Here is a 16,401-nt window from a genome sequence, read left to right as displayed (position 1 = left end):
ACCCACGTCGCCTCAGCCTCAGGCTTAGGTTTTGCTCGAGAGGTACATCAGCACTAAATTAAGAAATTGTAAGTATTAGCCGTTGGCGCTGCTCTGTACATTGTACAGTACATGCACATGAATGTGCTATCTAAAGACAATGAATGAAAGATTCCATCACAGAAGGATAAGGCTACAACTAAGCAAAAGTCTTAGACTTGGGTAAAGTGCTGGATACTTTGGCTTTTTTTGGTGTATATGACATGGTATGACCATCCATCTTTTAACTCTGAGTCTATATTCTTCATCTCTTTGCATCCATACTACAGAAACAGACCTAACCTTTGGATACTCTACCATCCTGCGCTAACAATATAAGGCTTCACATCTGGAGACTTGAACGCAGCTCCTCCACCTACCAATAATTTTGATCAGACGTTGAACCGAGAGAGCAATTATTCTGACGGTGTCGACCAATAAGTGGTAAGAACTTCTAGCCATGTAGTCACGCTGCTGTGCTTTAATTAAAAACAGTATGATTTCGTTTTTTCTCCTTTTAACACATTTTTGTCTGTAGTTGTACTGCTGTTGTCCTCTACATGGTTTTTCTCATATGCTGCTGTATATGGACTGTACCATTTAGTAAAAAAAATCGAAAAACTTTCGGAAAATCAACCAAGGTAAGTTAAGTGTACATCGCACCTTTTGAAATGTACAAACATTACAAATTATGTAAATGCAAATTTGGTAATTTCTATGGGATATAGGCTATTGAATTTGCCCTTGAGGTGCTTTTTCGAAATTCCTAGGGATCGTGTTAGTACCTGATTCACTTGTCGCACATATTATTCCGATACTCTTGAATACAAACTAAGTCCAGACCGCTAGTCAATATACATGTAATCGTCCTAGGCCTACATTCCCTTACCGGTAATTGTTTCGTAATATTTGGCATAGAGTAGCTTAAAATAGCCTTATATTAGGCTTAAGAAATTCAACATATGGTATGACTGTGCTAAAAATGAGAAATAACACACTCATGACCCGACATGTTTAATGACAGCATTGACAGGTTCGTTTTATAAGGATATGATAAGCTGTCACATTTTGTTGAATCAGGGTTTGTAGCCTAGTGGTAAATTATAATTGGTGTTTAATAATGCCTCGATGGATAACAGGTGCAATTCTGGTTTCAATTATCTCATAATTGGCAACTTGTAAACATAATCACACATTTAATTGATGGGTAATGTGTGTTAAATGTTTGTATTGTCTGCAGCTCTTTCTCTTGAGTTTCCTCTGTTCCTTCCTTCCTCTCTCTCTCTCTTTCTCTATCTCTCTCCCCTCCATTTCTCTGTCTGTCTGTCTCTGTCTCTGTCTCTGTCTCTCTCTCTCATCTCTGCTATATCATGCTTCTTTTCCTTTTAGTTTATCTCTCGTATTTGTTCTCATGTTTTTCTGGACTCTCAAATTACTCTCTCTCCTCTCTTTTTTCTCTCTCTCCTCTCTTTTTTCTCTCTCTTTAATTTTTTGTGTATTTAGGCGATGCCTCTAGAATCAACAGTTCATTGAATTTTACTTCTATTCAGGCGTAGTTTATAATTATATATAAGCCTGTTTATATTGCACTTCTACTTGTAATGCTATAATTGCAGGAACGAGGACTCAATTTGACCTCATTCACTCCCTATTCCAATCATGGACCTACTTATGGTCCAATTTCATTTTCAAGGGCTACCTTCACGCCCCTCCCAAACAGGACCTCCGACCCTCTTTAACCCCATGTGTACTTTAAAACAGCAAGATGTCTCTTTGTCCCTTCACAGGACATTCAGTGTTACCGCTTGCTTGCCACGCGCAGGAGAACCTACATTTATCATTTTATAGAGCTAATTTTTACACCATAAAACTGTTCAGATGAACTGAAAAGGTGCTCTAGAGCAAACCAGATTAAAATTAAACTTGATTTCCCACAATGACATTCAGTGTTACAGCTGAGAACCTACATTTAGAAATAGAACCAACTTTACAGTTTACACCGTAAATCTATTTCGGTGAACTAAAACTGAAGCTTGAGATGTACGACTTCAAATTTAATCTTGTGCTATGAAAATATCACAACAAATTCTGGGAAATTCAAACAAACCTACATTGAATGTTCAATGCTATGAGTAAATACAAAAGGATATTTACTTTTTAGAATTATTTTGTTTGACGATTCAACAGCTGAAGGCAGATGTACAGCCTGATTCTCTGTAAATTAAATACAATACAAGATTAAACGCTGTTCATGTTTCCCACCCCATCCTGCCATCTGAACACATGGGATATTCTTAGCAGCCTATTAGATCCTTCATGTCTTGAGGCGGTTCTTCCATTTAGAGGAGGAGATGATTTGATTTGGCAGGTGCTCCCTAATCTAGTGTGGCGCGAAAAGAATTGATTATCATCATGATGATCATTTTCTTCTGGCTCGCATGAGGTAGTAAGATCTAGCATATAGCTGCATTTACACTGCAACTTTGCAAGCAAAAATCACTGATTTTTCTCACATTGTGGTGTTTTGTCGGTATGTGGAACTACTGGCAAACACAAGAAAAACTGAAATTGAAAAATCCACCTCTGGAGTGTATTTTTCTTAAACGCTAACCACAATTTTACAGATTTTTGCCGTGTAAATGCCTGCTATCAAAACTTCGCTACGATTCTAGCATTTGATCACGTGACTCTGATCGCTTCTTTGCGATCGTTTGCAGAGCAGTGACAAGTCAGGCATGCGCACTACTCACCAACAAATTGGAACAAGTAGACACCAACGGTTTTTATAGGTTTTTTCAGTAGTGTAAATGGTAGTCCAAAATATCAAAGATTTTTCAAAATGGTATTTTGGGCTGTGTAAATGGGCCTCATGTAGCTTTTGTGGAAGAGGCTGTATAGACAGGAAGGTTGCATCGTCTAGAAGATGTGTAAGGGTCTGTACAGAGAATGTAGCATGCGATCTCAATCCATAGTAATTGTCATAGGAGCAAATGTCATGGAATTATGTAGACAGGGGCCCATCTTGGGCAAAAGTGGTCACTTATGAACAGGTAGCATTATTAATCATTATTACCCTGTGTTATAAAGGTTTTAGAAGGTTTATGATTGTGATCTGTCTTTGTGTACACCTCAGTCTAGGATTTGCAATTCACTGGCTAAGCCGATACTCTAAACTGAGCAATTTGATGAAGGTTACTTTCATACAATTTTTTTTTGTAAATCCAGAAGCCTTACCAAAACAAACCAGGAATGTGGATTTCTCCATTGACAATGCCTTCATTCCATTCAGTGTAATCACATGCCATTCACACATATAAAAGAGTGATGTATCATGTATGACTGTATTCCCAGAGTAATATGCCAACAAAAACCTGCCATGTTTTCATAAGAAACCATGGTCAAATGACTAGTTACCTGAGTAATTATGAAATAGAAAATATCCTGTGTTTATGCGCCAGCAGGGGTCATATAAACTCTGGGGTATGAAAGAGACTAGCGTTGAGCCGAAGGGGGTGAGCTAGTCTTTTTAGATTTTGATGCTTTGAAGCTGGTCGGAGGTCAAGAGGTCGCAGGCTTGTTGAAGGGAGTCAGGTAGACAGTGTTTATCCTAGGAAATGGACTGGCTTGTCCCCTCCAAGACCCCAAGATCAAATTCAGGAAGGACAATATCTAGAGGATAACTTGACACTCTGTTTGGCCGAAGGGGGAACAATATCAAATCGCTGACGATTTTTACTTTCGGGAGAAATAATAATGCACTGTCTTAAATTGTAAGTCTAAGATTCACGAATAGCATACTTTATTGATCTAAAAAATTCACTGTATTAGTGTATTCTATAAATTAAAATTACTAGTTTTTGGAAACATTTCTAGAATTAAATCTTTGTGACGTTGGTGTGATAAGACTGATATTAGCCCACTTGATTAACATCTCAGTAGTTCAGAGAACAACCTAGGACAAACAGACAATGAAAAGGACAACTGCCCTGTGGACCCCTCCCCCCCCCCTACAGAAAATATATCTTTGTAGAACAATTTGGATCAGAATTATTACCACCCAGTGTGTTTTAATAGGGAAGTAAGTGTCTCACTAAAACATCTACATCATCACATGCAGGTAATATTGATATTAAAATACATTATTGTGTGCAAACTTTACCGAATAAATGTTTTACTTTTAACTGAAATTATTTAGCTAATGAGTATTGAACACTTTTGGACACACTTCCATTAACTGATTAAGGTGTTGTTTCTTGCATTTGTTGCTCTTTTCTTTCCAAATTATACAAAAATAGATCTAAATTGTCTGCCAGGGGTAATCGTCCTGATGGTAGTTGTCCTGAGGGGGTAACTCTTCGGATGTAAGGAGTTATACCAGGAGGCTCATGGACATGCATCAGCAGCCATGCTGTCAGGGATGAACGAAGGCACTTGTTTCTTTGTTTTTCCACCTGTCTTTCCCTTCCACCTTGTTTCTCTCCTTCCCGTTCTTCCTCATTCAAGCATGGAGCTTCAAACTTCTGACAAAAAACAAACAAAACATTGATAGGAAATGATTGCTTTTTATCTGTCAACACAGAGGAACAGATCTGTCTTTGTTTCCTTTGATGGGTAATGGACTGTTCTTCTCTTCCGACTTCTTAGAAAGGTGGACAGTTTGGCTCATTGAAATACTGGGTCGTTTACCTTGATGTCATTCAATTTGAGGTAATTTGCGGTGATTTGAGGTAATTGGCTTTTTTAGCCGATGACTCAGTCAAAGATTTTCAAATTTTCAGACTAACTTCGGCCTTCGTAAAGATTATAGATTTTAAAAATACATTGTTACATGTTACATGTATTTTGAAAATTGAAAAAAAACCCAAAGCACAGCCGAATGGGCTAATCTTCTAATTCCATATACGCATCTGTAGTTGCAGTGTTCAATAATATATAATGGACATATAACATTTTGATTTTGATATGTATCTGAAGACATTTTTTCAACATTGTTCATTGCAAGTTGAAAGATCAATCCCCAGCACTCCTTCTGCTGTCTTAATTTTTACCCTCTTTGTTCCCTCGTAAAAGAAAATTTTCATCTCGCATTAATCAGAGTAAATGGTAAATAAACATTAGTTCTATCAAAATAGAGACATGTTGGTTTTATCAACTTCTCTTTTGCGCTGAACCTTTTTAGCAATAAAATTCTTGATATTGACTTATTCTACCCATATCTTGATCAAGGCAGGAAGTCTCTGCTTGTAGAATGCAAGGCATTGCCGATTGCATTGTTTGATAACACTGATAATTGACCCTTTACTGTAAATAGAATAACAAAATACTCTATCAAAAAGAAGGCCTGGCCTGGGTAAATATGCCAGTTCAGCAGGGCCTGTGTGTCACCTTGGTATAAAAGGGTACCTGAATGAAATCCCAGAAGTTATATTGGAGGTGCTCTGAAATAGACTTTAGGGAAGCATACATGTTGGTATGTGACTTTTGTGGAACGTGCAATTTTGTAAGTCTAGTCTTCAGACTTGAATCAGAGACCTTAGTTACAGGAGTACTGAGGCTCTGCTTCACCTGTTGAATTGGCATGTCAACCAATAAGTTGGCTACATGTACATGAATCCTTGAATAGAAACAGTCTTGTGGTAACTGTAGTTGTGATCATAATTGTAATTGTTACATGAAAAATCAAGGAATAGGATAGGTCACAAGGAAACAAATTATTAACAAAATTTGGGGGGCTACTTTTCAAACTTCCTTGCATGAAAATAACACTCTTTGATTAGTTTTGCATTGAACTTGATGCAAATTTTTTGTGGCTCTTTTATGACTTTCTGGGGCTCTGTTTGGCATTTCAGGGGGCTAAATCGCCCGAGCCCCCGTGTATTTTTTCACTTAGTTAGGACAGCAGCTCAATTGCTCCATCTGCTCCACCCTTGATTGGCAGTGCGTTGAAGTGGTAGAACCCAGTGAGGTCGAAACTAAAGCCAGTATAGTCACCTTGATGTTTACATTTCGCATGATTGTATCCTCCTGGCTTTCACAACGAATGCACATAGCCTTGTCATCAATAAGTGAATTGAATTAAATATCTTTTCTCCTATTTTCTTCCAGATTATTACTTTTGACTGGGCCATTAAGCTGCTTATAAACAAAATCGCAAGTGGATCAATTGCCAGACTTTATACAATACTATAGATCTGTTCACTAGTCTATTCGAATTCAAGGTTCTTCATATAACAAAAGTACTTGTGGTGATTTACTTGTTTTGTTTGACAGCATTTGGGTGGACAGAAAGAGGGGCCAAATAAAGCTGATTATCATAACTAAACCAAAATTATAAGTTGATATTACATGAACATTGACTTTGTTTCAAGAGACCCATTGCCTAATGTATAGGCCTATTCAAACTTATTGACTTTTTTTGTTGTTGTTAAATATTAAGATGTTGCTTTGTTGGGCAAGGTACTGGCAAGTCTACTGAGATCCTACTGTATGCATGGAACTTTACATTGTTGATAACTAAGTCCAATTATTAGGAGTGAGATATTAATTCATTTTAGCCAAGTTCCATACTCTTTTTAACATGTACCCCAGTTACACCACCAAAGGGACTGAAACCCAACCGAAAACAGACAAAATGAGGATAATTCAGGGTAGTGCTGTAACATCACGGATATCTCCAATTCCGTTTAACCGCCAGTCAAAACCGGACGGTTTTCGGTTAAACGATTTTTTTTTTTTTTTTTTTTTTTTAACTGTGAGGTGCATTTGAAGGCGCCGATTTGTGCTTGTGAACTTGTCACAAATAATAGTAACAATGTCGTTTTTAGAAGAATGTGTAAGATCATTTATGTAAATTAAAAACAGTAGAGGACCTAGGATAGAACCTTGTGATACACCGTGTGTACAAGTTGGATGACTTATTATAATAAACTACATATTGAGATCTATTACAATGATTACTTTCAAACCAAGATGACAGACAAATTGGATGGTTGTTCTAGTTTTGGAGTGGTAAGTCAACACACATATTACTGAGGTGGGAGACATTGCCAGGCATATTACAGGTGGAGAGGCATAAATCGAAATTTAAAAAAAAAATAAATAAATAAATAAAAAAAAATCGGGAAAACGAAACCGTCCAATTGAAAACGGAATCCGCCATGGGCGGTCGGATACCGGACGGTTAAACGTTTGACTACAGCACTAATTCAGGGTAATTTTAGTGTTAATTTAGTCAATTGCAGCTGTGTAGTTATATTCAGATGCCACATCATGTATCCCATACTTATAGCAGGGGCCAGTGAGACGAACTTGAGCTACAATGGTTTAGTCACCTCAAGGATTGTTTACTCTGCACCTGATAACTTTATTGACAAGGTCATTGTTACTCAAGTCTGTCTTTCTTTCAGCTTGCTCTGCAATTGAAAGGCAGGATTTTAATAAAAGACTGGGTTTTGTTTATTGAGAGAGATAAAGTGCCAGGTAACAAGTTAACTGTCTCTGTTTTCACAAGTCGATGTCATTTTCACACCAAATGGACCCAGCGCTGACTCACAAGATTTGGAGGGGGGATTGTAAATAAAGTGATGGAGGGAGGGGAGGGGGGGGGGGGGGTAGTTTTTAGTTCAAGTTATCATGTGATGAGAATACAGTGAAGATGGTGCACACATTGTGAACAGGGGCTTTATATCAAACCTCAAAATAGTATTTTGTCAAGTATTCATATTTATTTTTAAAAAAGCACTGAACAAATATGGTGCAACCATATTGCCTTCTGTATATCTACATCACCATGCAAGTCGATACTTATAAGCAGAATCTAAATATAAACTAAACAAACATAAAATGAAATATTTAACTAAAGCATATAAACTTTTAAGAAGGGTTTCTAGAACAAGACCTGCAGTGTCTAAAATTGCAAGTACAAGTATCAATAACATTAATAGAGTTTGAAAGCAAGTAAATTGGACCTTGGAATTTTTTTTTGGTATTCTTGGTTTTTGTGGTAGACATTTTTTTTCTCACAAATTAGTGTCGTGTCTGTGCTTGTAATATAGAAATGCAATCCTCTTTACCAAAGGTTAAATTCTGCCACTTAACAAATTGCAAAAATCACTACCACTTTTCATTTTTAGCCTTTGACTCTTTTCTCCTCTATATTACTGATATAAAGAATGCTTTTGAGCTCCGGTTTAAGATGCTTTTGCCGACAGGGATTCTTTTACAGCCACCTTCCACTCTGAATTTGAAAGCTCCGAAAGTTAATCTTGCATGAAATCCTTTCTTTTGAAGCCAAATGAATGAGTTCCTTGTGGCATTCGCACAAGGGAGCTGTGATTGGAAACATGCCACACACAAGGTTGAAGTTTTTACCATTCCTACAGATAATTCCGGCTTTGTAAGTTTTGAGTATGGTATCCTGTTTTTTATTGAAAAGTATACTATTTAAAGGCAAAGACCAGTATTGGAAACGCCCCAATTTAAAAAAAATGAAATGGTAAGCTCTTATTACCAATCTTGTGAAAGAATATGTTTTGACTAGTACATGATGACAACAATTTTGCCAGGAAACCGCCTACTAATTGATATATTTGGTAAATTAGTTTATCTATTGTTATGTGATAGATAAAATGCATGTGTCCCGCAAGTGTGCGTAGTCCCATATACGTCTTTCTGTGTACGGTGCTTGTAACTTTACCAAGACTGGGCCAAATTTCTTATCATTTTGATGATTCCAGAACCTTGCAGTACACACCAATACTTATATGCTAGATGATCAACCTTTTCTGATCGATTCCACAACGTTTCTTTCACAATGCAATCGCATGACCATAACTGATCTTTATCTTTAAGTATACAATTGAAAAGAATGATTCATGAAGTCAGAAATACATGCATTGTAATACCGGTATGCCTTTTTAGAGGCAAACTATAAAAAAACAGCATTGTAATGAAAATACTTCATGAAATGAGGGAAAAATGAATTAAAATGTTCGATGGAAGTATGGCTAGATGGTAATTTCTGCATAGAGAGATGTTGAGGAACGGTGAGTGTTCATACATGTAGTTAGTGAAAGTGAATTAGTAACAGACTTATTGAATTTTAAATATTGAATTGCATTAGCAAATACTATTTATTACCGGTAATATCGAATATCGATTATATCGATCATAAGTAACAATAGCAAAGCATATCATGTTTTTAAGTGTGTATGTATTGAATCAATGAATATCCATTTGAAACATGCATTTATCTGGCAAATTAAGGACTTTTTTTATAGGTGCACTGTCTTTGTCGCAAATGTTGCGATATCTGTTGACTCTATCTTTATTAAAACTGTAATTGAATTCTTTTCCCCAGTGCTTTACAGAAGGACTGAAATCCCCACATGTGACTCGGATAATTGTATCAAGGTTTAGCACATTAGGTATGTCATCATCAGCTCGAGATAACCAAATAGCCTGCTATTTCTGATTTGGGAAATAATCCCGAAAGTTACAAATTGCGACTTCACCAGCTCGTGACTTGACCTCGAAACTCAAAACTCAAGCTCGAGAAATTAGCTTGAGATATTTTGCTATATAGTGCAAGTCTTCGGGCTGGTGAAAACAAACCGGACATTTTGCAAACTAGCCCAAGATGTCTTGGATGATTATCTCGACCGAATATCCCGCTAATTGCAACTACGGGCTGATGAAGACGCAAAGTAGCTGGATAATTTGCGATCGGGATAGTTAAAATAGCGGGATATTTGGCAATCTCAAGCTGATAAAGAGAGGCCTAGTGATGAATAGACTTCAGAGTTGACAAAGCTTCCTTGAAGATGATTGATTTAGGGGGATTCTTTTTTCATCTAAGTAAAATTGAGTAATGCATTTATTTCATAATCACTTCGTTCATGCATAGACGGGGGTGGTAAGTCTATGGTTCATGTGAAGACAGAGTCAGGAATGAGGGATTTGACAAAATAGCGCACATTTCTTTTCTTACATCTTGAGTTTTTATTAATGTTCAAAGATAGTGGAAGAAAAAAAACGATGATTGCTAATCATCTTGAAACAAACTAATCAGTATATGTTAGTTTCAGTAAATTAAACTTATAACAATAATAACAACAGCGAATCAGTTGAATGTTAACGTAGTCTGCGATCTGAAGCCCTATTAATCGACTGCCAGGGGTTCTATGCTTGCAGACTACCGGTACTCGAGTCCAGAACAGTTTAATCAGGGAGTTAACTCTCTGGTCTAATGATCTGACGATGAAGCAAGAGGCTCTAGTTAATAATTCAAAAGAACATACCATAAGTACTATCCCAGTACTTCTTTTCTTTTCTTGAGGAACAGTTATAGTTGACACCTTTTCTTTGCTGAGCTCAAGGCACAAAGTGCACTTCATCAAGGCTGAAAAGAACAGCACACATCCTACAGGTAGCTTTAAAAATAAAGTTAAGCTATTCCTTTTGTCCGAGCAGAGCAGGACTTATCACAACCCCCCTTGTTCGTCTTCGGAACAACGGTGTGAGTCACTGAGTCATTATAGTTGTCCATCATCCCAAACCCCCACCCTCCCATGTACCTCTCTTTCTCCGCCCATTCAGGGATCACAATTGGGGTATTATGAAGGGGTCAAAATTGCTCCTGACGAGAGGCTAAATAAATCTGTGCTGGGTGAAAGGGACTCGCAATTGGCTGCCCAAAGCTTTGAATGGTGAAGTGTTTGTTTGGTAGGCGACTGGAGCTGAAACATTTTCGGTGTTGGACTGGATTCCTCCAGTGGCAGTTGTTATTGTGCATGCATATTGGCTGTTTCTTTGCACGGAAGGAGACTGTTAATCGTTGGAATAATCATATTGGTATCGGTAAGAAGGAATAGAGCCTTCATGCAGGAACAAACACATGCCTGATACTTCTCTGTATAGATAGTGAGTGGTTTTGGGGTTTGGAAGTTGGAACAAAGAGGAAACATTTTTGTCAAGCAAACTTTTGCATTAAACGTGGCCTCCCAGTCTTACATCATTGGATCATACAAGGGCAATGTTGTACATGCAACCTGGACTACGAAGTCTGTAAGTATCTACAGCTACATGTATATATATTTGAATGACTACAGGTACATGTAGATATATCAAGGAGTATTTCCTTGGATATACCTAGTATTATCTTAGAAATATGATTTTAAAGTTGTCATTATGATAATTTCATTTTAATATTCCTATTTCAAGAATAATTCTAGTAGCCCTTTGTTATAATTGATAACTTTGCCAAAGCAGTATTTAAAAAAAAAAAATTCTTTGAATGACTTTTTTTTTTACCTGACTAAGAAAGTAAGTTTATTCTTGATAAGCTACATGTTATTTTACCCTTTTCAGTTTTCCCAAATTTTGAAAAGAAAAATGTTATTAGGACAGATGCATTTTTGTGTGGGTGGACAGGGGTTATAAATCGAGACACTAATGCCAGGGGGCCAAGATCCCACGTCATAGAAACTAAAATATAAAATATCTTTGGAATGACTCAATATCACTTGAGATTTTCCTCTGGCAAGAAGCAACAATCCATCAATTTCTCACCCAATATTATTATCAAACAGAGTCTTCAGTTTGATATGAATTCCTTGACCCTACAGCTAATGCCCAAACCTACGGATTTCTGTAAATTCTTCGTAAGCTGCATTTACACTTCAAGCAAAAACTGTTAGTTTTTCTCACACAGTTTTCGTTGGAAGTAAAGTTGCTAGGCAACTACATGTACCTATAAACACAATAACACGACCCAAAACTCCAAGTGTTGTGGATCGTGGTTTCCTGAAACGCCCCGCTCAAACTCCACCATTTTTTTTCGTTTCCAGTGTAAATGCTCACTTTTAGAATGCCTGCGAACTACTGATATTCCGTTTTTTTTTGTCACGTGTCTCTCCGTGCTAATGCGTGCAGAGCAGTGACAAGTGGCATGTTCATACAACTCCTCTCAAGAAACAGAATAAGCAAACACTGATAGTTTTTATGGGACTAAATATAATAGTGTAAATGATAGTTCAGTGACCCTGATGGTTTTTCATAGATGTTTTTTCCTGCAATGTAAATGGGCCTCCTGTAACCTTTCCTGAGCTTAAAAATTGGGTCAGAATGAAGGATAACCATAAACTTGTTAATACTTGCTTTCAGAAACTGAAATGGGAGTAAACAAGTGTTGACATTCCAGCCCTGAAATATAAACGAAAAAAGATTAATATTTCCCAGGAGAATTATTATCATATTATGGAGCAATGGAGGAGATATTGAAATTTGGATTGAGAGCAGAGATGTAGTGTCTCTTCTTCTTTGGGTAGAATAGACCCTACAATAATAATAATAGTTTGTTCTTAATATAGCACTTTTCATGACCACAAGCCATCTCAAAGCGCTTAATACAGATATATATTATTACCCCGGTTGTGCAGGTGTACAGTAGAGTGTATGCCTCCTGTCAACTCCTGATCAGGGAATTTGATAATTTTTACTTTATTTGATGCTACATAACATGTAGGATCATTATATAATCTCTTGACTGCAGTTAGCTCTAATTTACCTATGTGCCCTAATGCCCTCCGACTATTCGCAAACAGAATGTAGATGATTTACACAGAGAATTACATTGGAATTTAAGAGTAATTAAAGGTAATACAAAGTTTTAGTACGGGGTCATGAATTTGGTTCAAATGAACATATTGGAAGCATATGCGGTCCTACAATATTCAGTGATCATTGTCGCGGTTGAAATCGAGTCTAAAGTTATGAAATTGTAAATAAATAACTCTTTATGTTGTATAGCTCCCTCTCAAGGTCAATATATAAATTAAGCTATAAAACAATGTTTCTTGACTAAAATATACCGATTAGTTGTTCCCGTTCGGAAATTATATATCACAGCTACACATTCTTAGATTTTCATGGTCGCAGCTACCATTGCACGGCCGTAGGCGCTATTTGAAATTTATCAAAATTTACCGGGAGCACCGGTAAATTTTTATATTCAATTTTTCTCAAAAGTAGAAGTAGTTTAGGGGCTAAATTTGCTAGTGCTTATATTACATCCACAGGGGCATCCAAATATATCAAAATTGTAAAGAATCATTATCCACCCAATTTTCAAAATTTCCCAAAACTTTGTATTACCTTTAATGCTGTTGAGGTTGTGTATCAAGATCAAGATGCCCTTCAAAGTAAGCTTAGTGTTTTTTCTGCACAAATCATTCTCTTGTCCAAAACCTGTAAGAAATAATACTTTCATTTTAGTTGTGCCCAAAGTAGAATTTTCACAATCACAAAATCAGGCCTCGTCCCATTCCCTTCCTTATCCCAAAGGCTTTTCTCATCACGCCACTGAGGTCTGCATAGAGGATCACTGTAGCATATCCTTCATGCCAACATGTAGGACATGCTACAGCATTCAAAGAGCCTCGCAGCGCGCGAACTTCCATTTGTGCTTATAACGCCTTGATGTGTACTATAGCCACTGCGTGATCCTTACGTCATTGGGTTTGAGAAAGCCTGTCAAGGCCGAAACCTTGATGCATGTGAAATTGCCATAACAGATGTAAACAAGCTCTACATCATGATTACCCGAGCACTGGAAAAGATATCAAAACAGTGCCCAATTTCATGTTTGTTCAGTGTAATAAACTAACAATTATGAGTAAGCGTAAATATTTTCCATCCAAAACAATAGGTGGAATGTTGCTTTCAAACTAATCTGACAATGAGCATTCATAAAGTTTCCTTTCTTTTAAATTTTCAAGGTTGTAAAGTGTAAACTCACATTAGTATAAATTGAAAGTTGTCATGGTGTATTGTCATGGTGTATTGCCATGTATATATAAATTGAAAGTTTTCATGGTGACTACCATTGGAAGCTATGTGATACTTAAAGGGGAAGTCCACCCTGATATTAAGTTGGTTTTAATAGAAGCAGAAAAATAAGAGGAACAGGTTAGTGAAAGTATTAGTAAAGTTATGAATATTGGAAGTTGCGATCAATCAAACACAAATTGGCAACTCTATGAAGTATCTTGTAAGCTTCTCTCCCATTTGCACTCTACTAAAAACATAAATCTGAATTTGTTTTCCTTCAACCATACATGCACCCTAAATGTAATTATTACAAATATGTGTCTGTATACTACCCCTGTATGGAACAAAGTGTATTCCGTCATCAATAACAAAGAGAATGAAAGTATATGAAATCGCATCAATGTGCATTATATGGAGGTATGTATTTATATGAATATAAGGTATCATCTACATGTACTAATGGGAGAAAGCACTGCATGAGTAGTGTGTACCGGTAGTTATTTATTTATTATTATAATTATCTTCTTTTTTGTGAGGGGGGGGGGGGTGTTATGACAGATATAAGGTATCCATGTTGTTATCTGACTCTAGGAGCTATGACATAAACATGTATGTGCATACCAAAGTGCATGCATCATACTGATAATGTACATGAGCACTTGAGCAGCCACTCATATTCATCAGCATGTATGCTGGGTACGTGTAAATAAAAAGCTCGGCCATCTCCTATGGCTCCAATTATACATCACCCAGTGGTCATTGTCGTTGTATCGTGTCAATAGAAGCCGTTTCTTTCTCTCTCCTGTCTTCCTTCTCTCTGAATATAATGATGTTTACCAAGTTCTGACTGACCAAGTAACAAAGTCAATTTGACCCATTGCTTACTGGAACAGAGTGGTGCCTGTATTTCATCTATAGGACCATTCTGTGCCATGTGTCCTGCATGCAGGGCTCGGCAATAATAAGAGGTGCCCTGGACTAATATGGATGCCCAACCCAAAATCTAGGGCCGGACCCCAAATTTCGTGAATTCCTACTTAGGGCTTAATGCAAAGAGGCCCCACAAATTTCAGTTCGGACCCCCAACGAAAAAAGTTTCCCCTGCCATGTGATATGTCTTTCAGCCATACTATTGAAAAACGTTAGTGATGTCAGAGAAACGCTACCGGTAGTCGATGGTCATATGAAGAGGTTTTTCATTTTAGAGTGAAAGAAATGGATAAAGGTCATATGCCATATGGGACACTATTTTCGGAATTGCCCTATAGATAGTACAGTGTATAGTGAAAGAGCAAATTCAGTAGTCGAGACTCAAGAGGTTTAAAGAACTATTGAATACTTCAAAAAAAAATTCTGTAGATTAGTGCATTATGATCTCTTGTATAAAATATATTGGGAATTTGCAAGAATTTTGTGTTTTTGTTTGAAGTGATATGAAAGTGTTGAAGATAAATGTATATAGTTGAGTTTGCCAAGCACTTGCAAAAATAAAATGAATACATGTACATACTATTAGTAGCAATAACCTTCCTCCATTTTAGAATATTTAGAAAATTAAATAAAGTGCATGTTTTTGCCATCAAAATTGGATATCAGATTGCCTTTAAAATCATCTTGCTGTTCTGTTAAAGTGATTATAAACTTGATGAAGCTAGTTCATGAATGCCCAAGTGCTTGGAAAGTCAGTTTATTTTTTGCTAATTTGATTGGTATTAAAACGGTAAATAGATATTTGAATACTTCATCTGTTTGGAGCCTCAATGGCCTTACCTAAAGACTTGTCTTGCTCTTGTGGCTCAAAGCTAGGCTTTATAACCAGGCCTATTGAAGTATTCTAATCTGATATATTATTCATACAACATCTGGTTCTTGCAGGCTGTTTTCCCAGGCCCTACACAAGTACACATACAAGATACTATAGGGCTACATGTATGCTCTGATAAAAGTATGTACATGTAGGCCTTTGTGCGAGTACAGCGATCTATATAGATAGAGATATTGTACAATGACACTGTTTTGATTTTTGATAGGAAATGATAGGAAATCAGGTGTGCATGAACTGAAAAACCATTAAACCACTTCCATTTTTGGCAAAGTTTAGGAATTCCTCTGATTTGAAAATATGTTTATTTTTCTTGCCTGTTTGACCATTTGGAACATAACAGTGACATTCGATGTTCGCTCTCTTATTTCTTTATTTCTGTATTGTCATTTCTCATTCTCCTTTTTTCTGTCTCTCTTCCTTTCTCTTGCTCTCTCTCGCTCTCTTCATCTTGTTTGCGCTCTTACTCTTTCTATTTATTTTTCTTCTTTTCCTCTTTATTTTTCCTTTCTCTTTCCTTTCTCTTTCCTTTCTCTTTCCTTTCTCTTTCCTTTCTCTTTCCTCTCCCTCCCTCTCCCACTCTTTCTGTCTTTCCCCCCTCTCCCTTCCCCCCTCTCCCTCTTCCCCCTTTTCACCCTCTCTTTCCACTTTCTCTTTCCCTCTATCTCTCCTTCACTCTTTCATTTTCTCTTTCTCTTCATAATTATAATCTCCCCCTCTCTACATGAATCTCT

The 16,401-nt window shown here is 36.9% G+C and overlaps 1 protein-coding gene across 5 annotated transcripts in view; it reads left to right on the top strand.

The window, feature by feature from the left end:
* LOC100891278 (leucine zipper putative tumor suppressor 2 homolog) overlaps positions 1–16,401 on the top strand; it is a 55,012-nt gene that overhangs the window by 16,372 nt on the left and 22,239 nt on the right. For 4 of the 5 annotated variants that reach the window (XM_003724049.3, XM_011685206.2, XM_011685207.2 and 1 more), the window contains one exon: positions 309–462. The gene's annotated coding sequence lies outside the window, so the exon portion shown is untranslated. Of the gene's footprint in view, positions 1–308; positions 463–10,095; positions 11,083–16,401 lie in introns of those variants that run through there. The other variant, XM_003724050.3, reaches the window with a different exon arrangement.

Source organism: Strongylocentrotus purpuratus, unplaced genomic scaffold (genome assembly GCF_000002235.5).
Source record: "Strongylocentrotus purpuratus isolate Spur 01 unplaced genomic scaffold, Spur_5.0 spur5_scaffold_15, whole genome shotgun sequence".
Classification (NCBI taxonomy): Eukaryota; Metazoa; Echinodermata; class Echinoidea; order Camarodonta; family Strongylocentrotidae; genus Strongylocentrotus; species Strongylocentrotus purpuratus.
This window is presented reverse-complemented; position numbering and strand designations above follow the sequence as displayed.